The 18,287-nt window shown below is 36.3% G+C and overlaps 1 protein-coding gene and 1 long non-coding RNA gene across 2 annotated transcripts in view; one reads left to right on the top strand and one right to left on the bottom strand.

The window, feature by feature from the left end:
- Positions 1-18,287, bottom strand: part of MAN1A1 (mannosidase alpha class 1A member 1) — a gene marked incomplete at its 5' end in the record, with an annotated part of 139,811 nt that overhangs the window by 38,393 nt on the left and 83,131 nt on the right. The gene's annotated exons all lie outside the window — the stretch shown is intronic.
- On the top strand, positions 8,478-16,624 carry LOC118163897. The gene is made up of 3 exons (XR_004749240.1): positions 8,478-8,490; positions 12,981-12,991; positions 15,995-16,624. It is a non-coding gene; the product is annotated as an uncharacterized LOC118163897 (long non-coding RNA).

Raw genomic sequence — 18,287 nt, 5'->3', positions numbered from 1 at the left:
CTGGCATCTTCACTCGGGGGAAGGATTTTGGAAGAGTCTAGCACAAACACTATTTGTACATGCCTTCTTCCTCTCTGCCATGCCTTTTAATAGTAAAAGACAAACTACCCTTGTTCAGATCTAAAGCTGATTTCAGAACTTGATATTCCATATTAAAAAAAGTGTTTCCTGCCTTAAACTGCCATGGCAATCAGCACTCTTGATCTACTTCGCTCAGTACATCTCTTTACAAAGCTCTGCTCCCAATTTTATATCACTTTTCCGGCATTCAACATTTAGGCTATTTTTTTTTCTGCCACAGATTTGCTATAAATTTCTGTTCCTCCCCTCCCAACTAATTCATTAACTTTTCACTTTTCTTCATTCAGTTTCTAACCCACATTAGAATTCCTTTCCTGAAAGCTGACACTCTAGCTTTGCTGAATTGCTCATGTCCTATCAATTGCATTGTTCAAGTACAAATAAACGTTAATCATTTCCTTTGTCCATAAAATAATTTGTTATGAGGATGACTATTGAGTGTTTTGCATTTGGAAGTGACTAGGTAACATAGAAATACTATGGAAAATTGCTGTTAGAAACCTGTCTTCTCTTGCTCTCCCAACTGAGTCACATCTTGCTATGATGGAGAACCCACAACGGTGGTCACCTCTAGTTCAGCTTGAAAACACTCACAATCCAGTCAAGAATAACAATGGCTTTTCTATCAGAAGAACACAAGCCTTTCTTCAGTGAAAGCCATTACTGATCTTCTGGACAGGACAAAATCTGCATATTCATTTTTTTTTCCGTTTGATGGGGACTTTTCAGAGAAGATAAATATGCAGAGCATCAGAGCAATGGATGGCAACTGACAGACTACATGAAACATCCCAGCCACGAATTCCTAATTTCCCATTTCCAACTAAGCTTAATACTCAAGATCATCCTAATCTCAGTCCAGATCATTTTAAATTTAGATGTCATATATATATCATATATATATATATAAACAACTTTATTTATCAAGATTACCACATGTATTGAGAAGTGAAACATCTTAGAAAGTGTTTTTAATCTTTTAATTTTCTGAACCTCATTAGCTTTCGTTAGCTTCTTACTTTGTCTTCAAGAAAACATTTTAAATTGATTTAGAGCCCTTTCGGTTACCTTCAGTTCCAGTCAGACTTTTGTCTTTTGAGGCATTTATTCGCATTTATTGATCTTGATATTGCATGTGGCACCATTAAATGTTTCAACAGAGAATCACAATCACTACGCAAACTGCATGGCCTCATTATTACAAATAATTGGCTGACAAGTTGCAAAGGTCTGTTTTAAGCAGTTTTGTAGCTACCACTCATGTGAAGGATTCTCTGCCAAAGACATTCTGTCTGACAAGCCAATATTCCTCCTTTTAATACAGCTGTTGTAGCAACAGCAGTTTCAGATACCAGACAGCAAGACTTGCAGCTGTGATATTCATATGATAAAACATTAACTTACAAATGATCACACTTGCACATGCACTTACAGATACATATCAGTCTCAGCACGTATAATGCAGAGACACCACTGCTGTCAGGGGATACCTCTCTCTTCAGTGTCTGCCCTCTCAGATTCTGTGGCAGGGCTATGAAACGCTACAGAAATGGCATTCTGGTTCACTGAGGGGGACAGCTTTTCTGGATAAAAAACCTGAAGTAGTCTTTTTCAGACTGCTGTTACTAAGATGTAATCTGTTCTGACAAAAGGATAAATGTCCCTTTCTTCCAGTCCGCTTCAATCTTCTCCATCCTTCTTACCCACACATTGCCGTGTCACATAAATCTATTTGTTCTCAGATGAGATAAACATTTGTTTCTCCTGGTGTCAGTCACTAGGGGCTTGATCCTTACCCACAGCCAACAGGAAAACTCTTGGTGGTTTCAACAGACAACGATCAAACATTAAAATCCTATAGCTGCCATTCAAATAGGCAGAGACAACAGGTAACACAAATATACAGGGAATAGAAAGCAAGAGTTGAGAGGGATGCAAGAGGATGACAAAATGGATTTCAATAGGAACATTAAGCATGGAAATTATTTATCCTATTAGAGAGGTAACCGAGCTAAATACACAGTGCAGACTAAACAGTCTTTAAAAGTAACAAGTTGTTTCAGATTGACTGGGCAAAAAACCAGTAAATTCTACAGTTAAGTAGGAGAAGCAAACAGGAGCAAGCATTACGGTTCTGCACTGTGAATTCATGCAGTCTGAAACACTGCTATCACTATATAAATCATTTTCATTAACACCATTCAGATTCTAGAAACCAGAATACAAAGCAAAAAACCTGACTGTCCTGGATCCCCTTTCCAGCACATGACACAGTTTACATCACAGCTTTATCCATCAATACACTACCTATTTGATAATCAAGATTAAAGTCAATTACCTAAAAGAAAACAAGTCTATATTTACATACAATTTACATACTCATTTTCCCCCACTTTATACCTTTATAAAAATGTAATCCGGTCAATTTAACAATAAGACGCTATTCCCATTTTTCTCAAATGACATCAGTTTCAAGCATACCACTAGGCTTGTGAAACTAATAACTGATATTTATCAGTTTCTGATTGTGGATGTTGTGCTTATGCCTGGAACATGATGCAATATCATTTCATAAACATTAAATACAATTTCATCGAATCACATATTTGTAGAAGAATGAAGTTCCTCATTGTTTCTACGACTAAGAACAAATCAAACAAAGGCCAAAATATGATCAAATTCATTAACTGAGGTATAATTAAATAGGAGTATTTCCTACTGTCTATCAGGTAGACAGAAAAACAAAAACAAAAACAAACAAACAAACAAAAACCACAATCTAATATGTACCTGATTTTTCCCTGAGGGAGATATCCCCATTACAGCTTTTCCTGTGGTAGAATCAGTTACTCAGTTGTGTTCCACCAGACCTAAAAACTTCACCTTTAATCTACCTATAATTACTTCAAGCAACAAACACTTTTACAGAGCCGCTGCTCATCTTATAGATGAGCTATTTACAAGAAACCAATGATGCTGAATATCTCAGATAGCACAGCACAATACAGCTTAATTCTCAGTTATGCACTAAAAACTATGATCCGGGACAATTTGATTACACCATAAGGAGAATAAAAATAAAATAAAAAAGACAACCATTACCTTGAACACTCAGTAAAGCCGGATTAGGCAAGATTGGTACTTTTAAAGAAAAAATATTTTTTCCCATATGTTTGCAGTAATACATGTGTTATATTAGGATGCAATGACACTTTAAAGTCGTTAATATTCTGAAGAACGGAAAGAGTTTTCTATTCAACTACCAATTAATTTGATGGAGTTGAAAAAGGCTGAAAGACCTACGCTACCATGGCAGAGCAGAAGAATGAGAAGTACCAACCATTTCTTCTGAAAGTACTGCTTTAAAATATAATCACAATCCATGCATTAATACTCATGACCACACTTAAAATATTTCCTGGAGGATTTTGTAAATTAGATTATCTGATAATAAAGGGGTTGGCATCAAGAAGTGAAATAAGCTTTTCTTAGGCGTAATGGGATTTTAATCAGTACAATGAGGATAAGATAATAAAAGATGAAGTGAAATCAGCATGAAAAGATTGCTATTTAAAAGGACACAACAATCAAAAGCTTAGAAAACAGATTTCTGGAATCCTGCTGGAGATAGTATGTGTATTTTTTTGTTCTTACACACAATGTCATTACCCACATTGAAAATGTTGCTATAGTTTTATAAACCATTTAAGAAAATCAGATTTCAGTCCCATTTCCAGCAAAACGTTTGGTAAAAGGTTTTAAATGTTGTAATCTCTCACTGCTTTTAATAGCTTCAGTGCAAATATCTCTATTTTTAAGGATTTTTGTTTTGCTTTTTTGCTTTCCATCTTTGAAAGGAAATAGTATAGCATGTAGCATCTTGCAACAATTGTCTTGCAAGAGGTAGTACACTTATTCTTCAATTTGAAATGAAGACCTTAGCAGGAATATGTGTTGCACAGATATGTCATACTGATGAGTCTTTGTGACACTTCTGAAAGATAATATCAGACAAAATAAATATTTTGGAAAAGTGCAATATTGTCTTTTGGGTAACAGAGAACATTTGAGCTTATAAGCCATCAAAAGCAACTATTTTTAATTCTCCTATGACTACCTTGAAATACAGCCTGTCTCATCTATCAAAGCAATTTATTTCTTGACTTTAATTGTATGACAAATTTGGAAGTATGAGAGCAACATCCTGCCCAAATGATCGAAGTAAACTCAGAAAGAGGAGATGGCTCCCCTTTCTTATCCTTGCCTCTTTCCAAAGGGCATCTTTAAGGGCTAGCAACCAGAGTCTGAATTGTCTTTGATGTGTGAGTGAATGCAGGGATGGAATATAAAAGGCCAACCTCTTGTCCCTTCTGGAACAAGCGAGCACAAAGAAATGACCTCTACTACAGCTGCTGTCTCTGAGGACAGCAACAGATCTTTCTAATCCTCTGAAAAACCAATCTGCCCCCCGGCCCCCCCCCCCCACAAAAGAAAAAAAAAAAAAAAAAAAGTTATACAATTACAAAGGACTGTTAAAGAAGAAGAGGGAAAAACAAAGTGGTTGTTTACTTCAAAGAGGCTCAAAAGATACTGAAACGCAAAGACTCCCATATCAGAAGATCAGATATTGACGTGGTGCAGAATAGCACCAACTTTATATAGAAGAGGTAGTGACACTTTCTGTTGTTCCTGAGTGAGGGAAACAAACTACAGTGATGCTGAGCCTATACCAGTGGGCTGAATCATCAGTTGCTCTGTGAAGACAAGTGTTTTGCTGACTCAAAAAAAAAAAACGTGTATGAAAAAGAGGTCTGGGCAATTCATGAAGCTACTGAGGACTTTGCCTCAGAAGCATCCCCAGAAGCTTGGAGTAGCAGGTGTGGAGAAGGAGGTTTTAGAGATGAGAAGGCTGTTAAGTAGAAATGCAAACAAGACATGTTGTGCGGCAAATGAAGTAGCTTAAAGATGAACTGAGGAAAGAGGGTTCAGAAGGGCCTGTTTTACTCAGCCCAGGAAAGGTCTTTCTTGAACTATGTCCAATAGTGGACACCATCCACATCAAGAAAGACAGGGACAGATTTTAGAAGACAGAGAAGACAGAGAAGCACTGGAATAAGCATCCCTGGAAAAACATGGAAACTCCATGTTGGAGATCTTTAAGAAATAGTTAGATAAATATCCAACTAGAAAAACTTGGGTATAGTTTAGGTGTTCGACATCAGAACAAACAAAGTAATTACATGACTTCTGCCTTACTTTCTGTGATTATTTCATTCCTGAAACCCTTCAAAAACATGTAATAAAGAAATAGAAATCTAAATTACACATTCTTGATGAATTAAATTTCTTTAAAAATGGTAGTAAAAAATGCTTAGAGCACCCCATCCCTGTACATTGGAAGAGGGAAGGAAGTAAAGGCCATACAAAGGCCATCCTTTTCTAATTTTTAAGGTATGCATTATCAAAGCAGGTGGTGTGTCATTCAAAAAAGAACTGTTTAGTCTTCATTAAGTGGAAAAAAGAAGCAACATTGAAGCACTGTCCAAAGTTTAGTTCACTCAAAAGCAAGATTGTAAACTTGTACCACTCATGAAAACCTTGGAGGCTAGCAAACCAGATTTAATCCTTCAAAAACACATACAAAAGCTTTCAAAACAATTCTGACTAAAACATAGTTATGCAATTAATTTGCAAAATAAATTCTACGTAGAAAACAGAGAAAATGATTTCTATACGACCTCAGTAGAATATCATGAAGTGATATGAAACAACGTTGCTGAACAATGCCATATTCTACTCTCTGTTAGAAAATTTTAATTTGAAAATAATTAAAAACCAAATGAAACACTTAAAATCTTCTTTGCCCCAACAAATTTCATTATACGTAAAGCATGCAGTATGACATGAAACGGACAACCTGAAAGGTCAACCAGAAAGACTGTTGTCAGATTTGCAGCAGCGACTGCAACTTGCTGGGATATATTTAAAACACACAAGCCTCACCGAGGCTAAGTATTGAATCAAGACATTTACGTTAATGGGCCTTTGACAGACATACTCTTTTTTTTTTTTTTTTATACTACACAGAAACCACACAACATGAGCACCATTGCAAGATATATAGCATATGGCTACCATTAAAGCTCGATTATAATGAATACTTGCTCATTTATTTCTCTAAGCACTACTGCAAGGAATGTAGCAGTAGTTTCACAGATGTCAGCTGGAAATAGTAGCCTTTCATTTAATTTGCTGAAAGATTGTTCCCTCCTATTAACTTCCTCGTAAAGATGTGTCAGTGTTGTAACAATAAAAATGTAATTTTAACGTGAAATTTAAACCAATGAAAGCAAATTTCTGGAACAAACTGCTTAGCTGGCTCACTAGCCTCTCTTAATTTCTTTCTCAATAGCTCTCAAACTAATCCACAGTTGTACAAGTCTCATTTTGTCATTACCCTCTGCTATCTTGATTCTTACCATAGCATTTGTGTGTCTTTCACATTTACTGCTAGGATTTTATTACAGTTTGTTGGTGGGCAGTGGATTGTTTAATATAGAGCAAACCTACTATTCTGGTATGTCTTTAAAAATGACATTCAATTGTACCATCTTCTCCAAGTCAGGTCTGCTCAGGTCATGGTCTACAAAAGTGAGCAAGGTCTGGTCATCAAAAAGCAGTAAACACAAAGCCGCTCTATTTTTGATGTGAGATCACAGTGAGAACATAGGGGATTCCACATATTTTGGATGTCAGCTAGGTTCATCCACCTAAACCAACGCATTGATGGTACTCCTCATCAGCCCACTGGAATGAGGAGTAGTCCGGTACTCCTGGGCTGGAGTAAAAAGTAAGACTGCTAGTTTTCCACAACACAGAGAAACACTTGTGAATTCCTAGCATCCTCACACAAGTCAGCCCATGCTGAGTTACAGGTCAGAGCAGAACACGGTAACGGAAGTCTTGCTCGTTGGACCACTCATTCTTATGGTTGACTAATGCTAGGCATTAGCTCCCTACTACAGTCATTTCAAATTATACGGCAACATTAGAAAAATAAATAGCACAGATTCAGCCTACACAGAACCTGATGATCATCCTAACACAGGCAGGCTCCTTGTAGCAAGAGGCATGCTCACTCAAGTCTGTCTCACCTACCCACAACATTGATGTGATAATGCCATACCATTAGTATGAACATGCACAAGATATTTCTAGTTACAACTCAATGTAAAACAGAAGAAAAAATCCAGAACAATCTCAGCAGATACAGATTCTTTAATAATCTTTATTTCTCCTTGCAGAAGAATTCAGCATGTCTTACAGTATCTTTCTCAATATGAGTATCATGCTGGACATCATTGCAGAAACTCAAAGACATAGAGTATCAACTTTCAAAGTTATTTGTAGGTGAAACTGATCAATAATCAGGAGAAAAAGGAAAAAAAAGGAAAAATACAATAAAGGCCAATCTACTGAAACAGAATAGAAAGGTTCATGTATCAGGGTTAACACTGCATACCTTTATTATGAGGAAAAAAAAGCACATAGTTACAAAAAGCCTGGAGGCGTTTATATAGGACTGAATTTGCTTCTGGAGGATCTCCTGGACTTCACTGTTTAAAGATAAACATTATTTGCAAGATTTTGCTCTGCAGTGTATTTTAGGAGATCAAATCTGATAATACCAAAACCAGTCAGACTGCTCTTAAGCACTTGCTCGTAACATTTTCTCTTATCAGTCCCACTGCTCGGGTCCTAGTTCTAATTTTTGTTCAGTAGCATTTGGTTTCCTAATAGAGAAGAGGAACTGAGCATGGGGTAATTCATGATAACCTTCATACCTCATAAGGAAGGCAAGAAGGGCTCCCACACTCAAGTCACCTTGTCATGCTACTACAATACAGCTAGGTAATTTCTATTTTCCTTTTGTGTTTTTGAAAAACATGTATGGATAGGTTATGAAAAATGCAAACTAATATAACCACTGCACTAATTGCATTGGTTAGGTTTATTAATTTGTCACAATTAAGTCAATAAGAGTTTCAATAACATCGTTATGTTACTTGATTAGTTTTGAAAGTGATTATCCTAAGAACTCTATTTAATTGGAAGCTTCTCAATTTACAAGGTACATTAAATTCTCGGTAGCATTTTAAGATTATTCAACATATGCAGGTCAATTACCAGTAATCGCAGTTTCATACAACAACTTCGTAAGAAATTTCAGTGCAATACTGGAAAAGAATAAGTGTGTTCTAAAAAATACCACTCAACCTAACATTACTATAGTGAAAAGCCTTATCTAACATCTAAATTGTGAAAACCATTTTGAAATGGAAAAAAAAATAAAAAATTGAGCAAAGATTAAAAAACAGTTGTCTACCTTAAAACAGATTATGATAATTTGTCAGGACTGCCAAATCACTGAATTCCACTAACTGCACTCATGCCCAGCTGCACATTAATTACCAGATTAGAAAGTTATAATTAATTTTCTTAATAACACTGTACTGCTTTTCTTCCTTGAGTTAATAAAAACAGATTGCAATCAATCTTTGTTAAATCACTCTGCAGAACAGAACTGCTATAGCTATTTCCATATGTGAAAAGCTCTGCTTGCACAGCTTTTGGTGTAATACCCCAGCAAGAAGCTGTATCTTCTGACATTTTAATGAAGTGTTGTAATAAGGCAAATAAATTATAAATTATAATTCGACTTAATATAGTAAAGTAAAAAAAACCTACAGAGCCTTAAAAAATCTTTTAAAGAATTTTCTAATGACAAAATTCAGACGTATTTTCAATTATAAAAGAGGCTTTGTTTGTAGCTGCATTGCTTGAAATAACTCACTGCTGAGACTTTTTTAATGATTAAAATATAGTTGTAATTAAGGCATTTCTTTATCAGTTAACTTTGCCATTAGAAACCATTAAAAGTGCTCTGTACCTGTCTGGCCTTCGCAGAGCACAAGCTGCAAGAAGGGAAAGTGACTTTATAGAGATATAGGCTATAGTTTTGATCAAGAGTGTTCAGTTAAAAATAACACAAAGCTAATTAATGCAGAGTTCAAACAGCAGACATTTTCCTGTGCCTGTATCCATATTAGTATCAAAACCTGTTTTCATAAAACAGAAAGAGAATTCAAGTGTTCTCTTCTGAAAAAAAAAGGAGTAAAATGAATGTGACTTTTTTCATTTTCCATTTATGCCCAAAAGTTGTTTTATTTCTCCAACCTCATTGCTGTTTAAAAATTATTTCTTTTCACTTCCTTTCCCCTCCACTTTCTAAAAGACAAGAATAGATGTAGCATTACTGGAATTATAACATCATGGCTGCCCAAGAACATTTGAGAGAAAGTGGAGATAAGAAGATATTTTTAAGACTGCATAGCCTTCAGCAGCAAAGCCAAGTACAAACATTTTTTTTTTTAATATCTCCTTTCTCCCAAATTTCTGTAATATATATACAAATGCATCAACATTTATACATAAATATTTATTATATATATATTATATAGGATTTCAGGTTCCTCTTATGAAATCTGTGGGGACAAGTGCAGAATCACAGTTCAGTAGAAGAAACAGTTGGAGCAGAAAATCATTGCTGGTGTGCTTCTCCAAAATAACGAGGGCTTGGATTAGAAGAAAGCAGCAAGCATGGAAGAGGAACAGCAGGGTTAGAAAATACATAAATTAGAACAGGATTAACAATGGACTGAATTAGTTATTGATTTACTGAAAACATACAACTAAAAGGCATTGGATGATCTCAGAAACTTATAATAAAAAACTCATACTACAAACATCCACTTGCTACTTAGATGCAGGATTCAAAGAAGTTCAGGATGCTGAAGAAGCATTGTAAGTAGGAAACAAGAACGACACTGTTGCACTGACGAACACTGAGACAACTGAAAGAAGCGCATCATTTCAGCTATGTGTATTTCACAGAATCAGAGAATGGCTGAGGTTGGAAGGGACCTCCAGAGATGGACCTCTAGTCCAACCCCCCTGCTCAAGCAGGGTCATCTAGAGCATGTTACACAGGATGGCATCCAGGTGGATTTTGAGTATCTCCAAAGAAGGGGACTCCACAGCCTGTCTGGGCAATGTGTTCCAGTCACATAAGAAAGTTCTTCCTCATACAGTGATTAAGCTACCTGTGGTTCAATTTATACCCATTACCCCTTGTCCTATCACTGGCCACCACTGAGAAGTGTTTGGCCCCATCCTCTAATTTAATGCTCAGATTATTATTTAAGAACAAGGATATGCTCTGTACTCAGCTGGATGTATGAAGCTGGTCACAAAACCTGAGGAAATCCAACTAACAATCATCCATTCCATAGCTAGAATCACTGGAATTGGTAGCAGTGAAGCCAATAATCCTTCAATCATTGTAAGATTCCTGAAAAGAAAGGAAACTCCCTAAACAACCCCAAATGCTACACCTAACTGAAAACATAACAAATAATAAACTTTAGTTTCTGTAAATAAAACAAAATTCTAAAGCTCTGAAAATTCTAAAATCTGTCTGCATGAATGTTTTCATTACTGATGCAATTGATTTATTTCTAGAAAAAAAGATATTCTACAGTATGCCGATTTGTTATTGTAAGTTCACTTTAAAGTATTAAATGGAAAACTGAGCTGAAATTACATCTGATGTATCCATGAAAACAGATATGCCATGAATTTCAGAAGAACAAAAGATATCATAGGCAGTTATGACTAGTCAGCTTAAAAGTAAACATGTTTATAAAAACGGCATACAGAATACCACATGGGTATCATAAAACTGAAATAATAAAGTCAGCATGGGTATAATAAAACTGAAAAACACAAAATTCAAGTTTTGGAGTATTAATAGGATTAAAAAGTACTAGAAAGAGAAGTTTAACTTTAAGATAAAGATAAGTGAAATAGTTCTGAACTACATCAGTCACATAGACCTGCACCATACAGGTAGGTTTCAGCCATCCACCTGGGAGGTAATAGCTTGGGAGGAGGTCAAGGAGAGATCCTCTTGTATCAGCAGCACTGAGGAACCATATAATCATGAATAAAGATTTAGCTTTATGTATATATGTGCATATATGTGTATATGCACATATAGCATGCATTAAAGATATTTTTAAAGGATAATGTACTTAGAGAAGTATTGAAGTGACTAATATCTTTGTAATGAGGAAAAAAATGTAGTCTTCTGTGAAGAGGGTAGCAGAATCTCTTCTCGGTAATGTTTTCTGAAAAAATGTAGTTAGCAACTCTTCTTCACCCTCACTATTTTAGGACAATTAGAATATTGTAGAGTAACTATAAACATTAGTCACCTATTTAAACTAGTGCTTATTTTAGCATCTAAAACAGTCCTTACTTTTGATGCTAGGGAAAAATCTTGTTCCTCCAGTCTTGTAATGCTGAATAGGTATTATGCTCTTATGCATAGTATTGCCAACAATTTAGTGAGACTGTCAAAGTATAAGGCTTGGTAACTCTCAGCTCTCATTATCCACCACATCATAAACATGCTTAAACCAGAGGAGAAAACACACACACACACACACACACACACACACACACACACACAAAACTTTTCCATTTTGAAATTAATATTTTTAAGAATGACCTGCTCAATTTGAGAATCTGTCCAGGTAGTCGTATTAAAGTAATTCCATCTAAAAACACAAAATGTACTTCAGCTGGGCCTTGTACTCTGCATTTTCATGTTCAGCTCCAACTCTCAAATACATCTGGCAACTCAGAGCTACCACAGAGACTCGAGGACTCCCTTGTTTCTTCTAGACAGTGCAGAAGTACCTCATGCAGGTGACTTCCAATTATCTCGACAGTATCAAGGAGATAGCAGCAGTTATTCAGCTAAAGCAAAAACACAACCAACACCAGTATCTGTGTACTGATTTATAAAAACCTATTTTCAATAAATGCCATTTCAAAGACTTGCAAACAGATTTCTTTGGGGAGCAAGAATGGCTTTAACTAACAGGAAACAAACTGAGGACCTCATAATCTTCCTCATACTGTGCACCAATACATCCTTACACCCCCACATGTTTCAACCAGGGCCTGGGTAATAGTAGACTAGTAGCTAGACTAGTAGAAAACTTGACGTACCTGGCTGGTACATGACACCCCCTGGTACATACCCTAAGTGCCCAGGGTGAACTTCTGACTCCTGATTTCTTCAAAAGCAAAACACAAAACTGTGCAACCTGCTTGTCCTAACTCACATCCCTCCCCCTTTCCAGCACAGAAAACTTCCCTACCCTTTCCAACATCAATAACAAACAAACAAAAAAAAACAGTTTCCCATTCCTAAAGGTTAAAAAATGTGATAGCTGTGGAAGGTTTTGATACCTTGAAGAGTGTCTGCTATGGAGGTGGGCAAAAACCACCAAGTGAAGACCAATATCACCCTTTAATGAGCTGGCTTCTGTGGGACAGTCACAAGCTTAGTTTTGCTTTATAAAAAATCAACATTATCTCTTATTATCACCACAGAGATCTCTGAAGTGTTTGCAATCACACATTCAATGCTGAGGAATCACATTACTAGAACTTGCATAGGGTTTTACACAGATCAGTAGTATGATAATTACAAACTTGTTACTATCCATACTTATTTCACAGTGCCCTAGTAAACTGTAGGGAAAGTGTTAGTGTTTAAACCTAGATTCAGAACCAGACTCTCTTCCCTTTGGCTATAAGACAGCACTTGAACTGAAAAAGATACTTTGCAGTAGCAACAATAGGTCCCAAATCCTTCCTGTGCTATTGCCAGAGGGCAGCCTCCCACACAAATTCAGCGTTACAATATTGAATTGGAACTGCTGTTTGAGTAATACAGCTTAACCTTACGGGATATCACCAAAAAGTGTTTTTCTTGGTTCTTTTTTTTCCCCTCACAGCTAAGTTGCTTGAACTCTCATGAATATTTTTATAACTTCAGATTCTTGTGTTTTTCCCAGTTAATTATGATTTTAGAATAGTTCATTTGATTTTTGCTGAATATAAGGCACAAGAGATTTAATGCAGAACTGGCTACTCATTCCAAATAAGACAAAGTCAAGGCAAGTAATTTGCTTACCATGGTAATGATGTGTAAAGATGTTCTAAAACAATGAAGTTGCTAATGAGGTGGCTTATAACATGGCAATACCAGAACAGCCCAAACACAAAACTATTTTTCAGGTTTATAAGGCATCCAGAACTGACTCAAGAACTCTGAAGTTGTTTATCAATCAGTAGGTTAACCAGCACTTAAAACAGTAGTGCTGAAAAGATGTAGACTTTGCTGAAGTAATCTTTTCAGTGGTTACTTATAAAATAGAACGGATTTTTTTCCCCTAACTCAAAAAATTATTTCTTTTAATTATTTGTCTAAAGTCCTCTGTAGCCAATGGAGATTTTAGAGATCAGTATCTCTAGGTAAATCATTCAATCCCCAAACAGATTTTTAATGTCACACAAATATTTTTACATAGGTGAAGTTCAGCTAGGATTTATCTTTTTACATTCAGTGCTAATACAAGTCCACCCTGTGATCCAAATGCCTGAAGGAAAAAGTCTGGTTTCAATCGGTGTGTTTTAACACAGTGGAAATCTCAGTGTTTAACTCAATATCCAAATCATATTTATTACTGTTACCACTTTAATTTATGACATCAGTGGAACATTTGCCAAAACCACACACACAAAGTCTTTGTTAAGCATGCAGACTACTTCAAGACTACTTTTAGCTGTCTTTTCTAAGGGGTAGAAAGAAGAGTTAAAATTAAAGATTCTAGCTAAATATTCCCTCTACATAGCCCTGCAATGACAAACTGTGCAGATAATGTAAACCTTTCCTAATTACAAACCCCTTAAAACTCAGATTTATTTTTTTTTGCCAATGATAGTCAAATTTGAAGAATAACCTTTATTTAGCTCTGTAGACCCCTTTTTTTTAAGAATTTAAATTAGACACTAGAGTTAATAGTGCAAGGTAGAAAATTTAAAACAGGTATTCTGACTGAATCTGCAGAATTCCTCTCCTCTCCTCTCCTCTCCTCTCCTCTCCTCTCCTCTCCTCTCCTCTCCTCTCCTCTCCTCTCCCCTCCTCTTCCTCTCCTCTCCTCTCCTCTCCTCTCTCATTGAGAAGCTTGTTGAGTCACTATGACAAGTGAAAGCATGAATCACTAACTCTGTTAAAGAATATAGTATCATACAGACAACATGATGCTTAGGAAAATTTTGCAATATCATGCAACAGTCACATTTCAGGCATTTCTGATAAAATAAGTGGGGGCTTTCCAAAAAAAAAATCTGAATTTACATGTTTGGATCCTTTCTTCGTATTTTCAAGCTTTCTCAATGCATTAAGATTCCTTTATAAACTATAAGGAATATAACATTAAGTGCATTGATTATGACATTTTGGAAGAAGTCCCAGAACTCAAAGAGAACCATTCTGTTACAGACTAAAATCTGTATCTTAAGAAAATTTAAGAGTTTTCCTAATGGGACAGGACACTAAAGAGATTTTGAAGGCCAATTTCTATTCCTGAACTAATTAGGTGTATTGGGTTTACATGGCAAGGTTTTGGTTGCAGGGGCTGCAGGGGTGGCCTCTGTAACAAGAATCCAGCAGCTGCCCCATGGCTCCAAAGGGACCCACCACAGCTCACCCAGAGCCGAGCCAATAAGTGATGTTTTTTGTGCCCTGTGAGAGCAAATTTAAGAATGGGGAAAAACAAAACAAACAAAACAAAACAAAACAAAAAAACTGCTGTGCAACAGCAGCCTGGAGAGGGGAGTGAGAAAGTGTGAGAGAACCAGCCCTGCAGACCCCCAGGTCGGTGCAGAAGGAGCTGCTTTAGAAACATAAGCTCATCCAAAAAACAAAGGGGCTATTTTCGTTTTCTTTAAATAAGGTAGAAGGAAAAAGGAAGATCATTTGTAAAGCTGTGCCATGGGTACATCTTCTTGCTCAGAACCCAGGAGGAGGCTCCCAGGGGTGTCTGTAGCTCTGGGAAACTTTCATTCAGCCATGGAGGCCTGTCCAGGTCTGTGACTTAACTTAATGTTCTGTACAAAATGTGGTTAAACAAACAAACAAACCTAAAAAAAATCAAGAGCAGCTTGTTTTAAAAACATGAAACATGCTGGCTGCATCATAATAGCATAAATACTGCAGTTTTGTCTCTTCCATCCTTGATTACCTACAACTGAGTTAACTAACTACTTCGTTCGAACAATTTAGCAAGTCCCCTGCTATCTCACTTTGCAAAATATGTAATATTGAATGCAGCTCAGGTCCACTGTTAATGTATAATCGGTGCTAAAGTGTAAAAGGAATCCTTGGCTGACATCAGACACAGTAAGCATTTTATGTTTATGTCAAGTACATCTTAGCACTTCCTGAGGTTTGACTTCAATACACATTAATGAAATTTATTTCAAACTCCTCCCTTTTGATTTCCATTAAGCATCCCTGCTCTGTACTACTCTACTCATACCTCATGGTGTTTCCTTCTGGACAGGACTTCTGACAGTCCCTATATCCATCAGTGCTGAAATCAATCACTGAGAGAGAAGAACAAGCACAGAATCCCCGCAGCCACAACAACACCTGCAAGCAAGCTGGAGGTCCAAAGACCCACTTCCAGAAGTAGTAAATAAATGAATAAATAAGTAAATAAGAAAAAAAAATAGCCCAGTCAAAAACTTTTTCATAAAGGGAAAGCATAACAATTTTTCAAAGTTTCAGATGCATTGAAAGGATATATACCAGATTAATTCTACATAAAAAACAAGTCAACTTAGTGACTAACAGTATTGCTACATAGTGGCTCGCAAAGGATGGACAATCGATAACCTTAAAACAATGATTCAGCTGGTATGCATGGAGACTGATCCAATAGTCTAACAATAAGCCCAAGTCCCAGTTTCCTTTTTGATAGTTTCAGGGGTAAAAATAGGTAGATCTATTAAAAAGGTTACCTGACACTGAGAACATGATGCAAGCTGGGTATTTCTTAAGATTACTTAACTCACTATCTATGGGAGTTTTAATTTCAGACTTTTATTTCTATAAATCTGAGAGGCATATGAAAGAAATACCAAAGCAATCTGATTGCTCAGTCATAAATTACTTCAAGCTTAAGAGAAAGAGAAATGAAAATTTTAGCATGAAGAAGCTAGTTTGTCATGGCTCACTGAGAACAAAAATAAAGAACCAAGAAGTAACTGTATTTTAAAAAGCTGTTACAGCTGCTGTTTTAGAAGCTCTGAAGACAAAACAGCTAAATAAATTATTCAGGTGAGGGGAATAAATAAATAAATTTTAAAAACCAGCTTGGCCAGCTTGTCCTCCCTATTCCAAGAAGAACCTATCTATATATTAAAAAATAAGAATCCAGATGATAAGAACTGAAACCTCTCTATCAAGTCACCACCAATTTGTATTCATTCTCCCTCTGCATCCTCTGTACCAGTGTTCTCAGCTCAGAAGCAACAAGTGTGATATAACACTAGTTACTGAAAGAAGCACATGAGCCAAAATGGGAACTTTAAATTTAGCAGTATAAGCAGAAGTGAAAATCAGATGCTGAAGATACAGAGCAATATCGGGAACATTAAAAATACGGAAACGCAGCTGAAATATTTAGAAAGAAAAGGAAATCCCATTACAAATTACCAACCTAATTACTTAAAATGAACTTCATAGACAAAAATATATATATATATATAGAAACATACTCAAAAAATTGACTAATAATTTTGGCTGTAGAGTAAGTACAATAAACATTTTAACATCTTTGAAAATTCAGGTTTCACAAATAAAAAGCAAATGTCCCATCGCTTTTAAGTCATGAGGAAAGAAGGATGAAGAAAAACAACAGAAAAAGAGAAAGATGGTAAGACTTTGGGTAGATGCCTTCAGTATATGCTAGGACACACACGACAAAAACACATATACATGTTTACATAGAGGCAGTCAAGGAGAGGGCAGGTCTGTCTCTGATACTACAGGATGAGCAGAGAAAATAAACTATTTTGTGAAGAACATTTGCACAGTGAAACAAATATCCAGCTCATCTGTTAATCCAAAAATAGTAATTTAAAAATAACCACTGACACCCACAATCTATTGTCAGTGTTCTCCAATTTGAAGCATAAATCAAAATAAAATCAAATAAAATACTAATCAGAAATGAGGCATATTAGATCTGTAATATATTCAGGCTTCAATGGCTTAGCACTTCCTAAGCCTGGATGACAGCATATTTGTTTACACATGGTATTATGGAAGAGTCATCTATTGAAGGTCAAATCTAGACAGATGCACGAGGATTCAGAACGAATAACCAAGAACGCAGTACTGAATGTAACACTTGCTGCCATAGCAAAGGAAGTTATCTTGGCCCACATCCTCTTCCACTTTGGTTACAGATGAGAAATGAATCCCACATTTTTTTATTTTTATCATCACCTCACATTGTTTGTGGCCAGGATTTACAATGTCCCACAGCTTTTGTTGTGAAAAGCTAGGAACAAAACCATAAAGACCCCACAGAATTTGAACTGTTTGCAAAAAACGTTGATATATTTAGTAGATGAGGGCTACATATAAGACAAATTTTTAGCCTGAAACCCTTACTATTTAAATACACCATGTAGTATAAGGTACTGTTGTGCTGCAATTAGAAATGTATGCTAGGATTTTGTACTCAGAATCTTTTGTAACAGCTTAAAAACAAATAAACAAAAAACCTTAAGCTATTGTACAATTAACTTCTACAGAACTCATTAAAAGCTTTTGAGAATAAATCATTAACATGCATGTAAGTAACTGCTTGAAGTACAAGGCACCAGTCAATCAGTCCCTTCAGCAATTTGAAAGTATGCGAGGAACTAACTCCCTCCTGTACCCAGCACACACACATGCTGTTTGTCTCTTGCCTCTCGCCTCATTTCTGTTTGAAGGGAGGGTGGATGATAAGCCTGTCCAAACTCAGATGCCAGGGATTTCTGCAGGACTGTCTCTGAGCAGCTTAATGGGAATCCTCAAACACACAGCCAACCAAGCAAGCATGCCAACACATGTCCCAGACTGGGAAAAAGGCATACCCATGAATATATATCGAGCAGAGAACGGGGGAAGATGCTGACTGTCAAGGTGAGAATAGCACAGCCAACCA

Source organism: Oxyura jamaicensis, chromosome 3 (genome assembly GCF_011077185.1).
Source record: "Oxyura jamaicensis isolate SHBP4307 breed ruddy duck chromosome 3, BPBGC_Ojam_1.0, whole genome shotgun sequence".
In the NCBI taxonomy this organism is placed as follows: Eukaryota; Metazoa; Chordata; class Aves; order Anseriformes; family Anatidae; genus Oxyura; species Oxyura jamaicensis.
This window is presented reverse-complemented; position numbering and strand designations above follow the sequence as displayed.